Below are 1310 nucleotides of genomic sequence, written 5' to 3' on the forward strand. Positions count from 1 at the left end.
CCTCTCTCTCTCTCTCTCTCTCTCTCTCTCTCTCTCTCTCTCCCCTTCTCCCCCTTCTCTCTCTTATTTTCTCCCCTATTTCTCTCCCTTCTCCCTCTCTCTCCCTTTTCCTTCCCCCTCTCTCTCTCTCTCTCCCTCATCTTCTCTATTCTGATTCTACGATTCCATTCCATTCCATCAATTTAATTCTTCTACTCTCCGATTGTTTTCCTTCCACAGCTAAAGGTTAAGGTCATTTCTCCCTCTCTCCCTCTCTCTCTCTCTCTCTCTCCTCTCTTCCTCCTCTCTCTCCCTTCCCTCTCTCTCTCTCTCTCTCCCATTCCCTCTTTCTCTCCTCTCTCCTCTTTGCTCTCTCGCTTCCTCTCTCTCCTTGCCCTCTTTCTTTCCCTCCCTTCTCTCTCTTTCTCTCTCTCCTCCCCTTCCTCTCTCTAATCATCTCTCCAATCATCTCTCCCCTCCTATCTCTCTCTCCTCTCCTCTCCTTCTCTCTCTCTCTCTCTCCCATATATCTCTCCTTTCTCCTCTATTTTCTCTTCTCTCTCTTTTCCTCTCTCTCTCTCTCTCTCTCTCTCTCTCTCTCTTCTTTACCTCCCCTCTCTTTCTCTCTCTCTGTCTCTCTTTTTTCTTTTCTCTCTTTCTCTCTCTGGCTCATCTCTCTTTCCTTTTCTTCTTTCTCTCTCTCCTCATCTTCCTCTCTTCCTTTTCTCTCCTTCTCCTCTTTCTTTTCTTACTCTCTCTTTTCTTTTTCTCTCTCAACCTTCTCTCAATCTCTATCCCTCTTCTATCTCTTTTTTCCTCTTCTCTCTAAAGCGAGAGAGAAGAAAGAGAGGAGGCAGAGATAGAGGAGGAGAAAGAAAAAAAGGAGAGAGATAAGAAGAGAGAAGAAGGATAAGAGAGAGAGAGAAGAAGAGAGAGAAAGAAGACAAAGAGGGAGAAAGAGAGAGGGGAGAGAGAGAGGATGGGGAGAGAGAGACAGAAAAAAAGAAGGAGAGAGAGAAAAGAGAGAAGAGGAGAGAGAAAGAGAGAGGGAGGGGAGGGGAGAGAGGGAGAGAAGGATAGAGAGAAAGAAAGGGGAGGGGGAGAAAAAGGGGAAGGGGAGAGAGAGATAGATAGAGAGGAGTGGGAGAGAGAGAAAAGAAAGAGAGGAGGAGAGAGAAAAATGGAAGAGAGAGAAAGAGAGAGAGAAAAGAAAGAGGAGAGGAGAGAGAGAGAGGAAGAGAAAGAGAGGGGAGGGGGAGAAAGAGAGAGAGAGAGATAGAGAGAGAGAGAGAAGGAAGAGAAAAGAGAAGGGGGAGAGAAAAGAAGAGAGA

Source organism: Arachis ipaensis, chromosome B06, assembly GCF_000816755.2.
Source record: "Arachis ipaensis cultivar K30076 chromosome B06, Araip1.1, whole genome shotgun sequence".
NCBI classification, from domain to species: domain Eukaryota; kingdom Viridiplantae; phylum Streptophyta; class Magnoliopsida; order Fabales; family Fabaceae; genus Arachis; species Arachis ipaensis.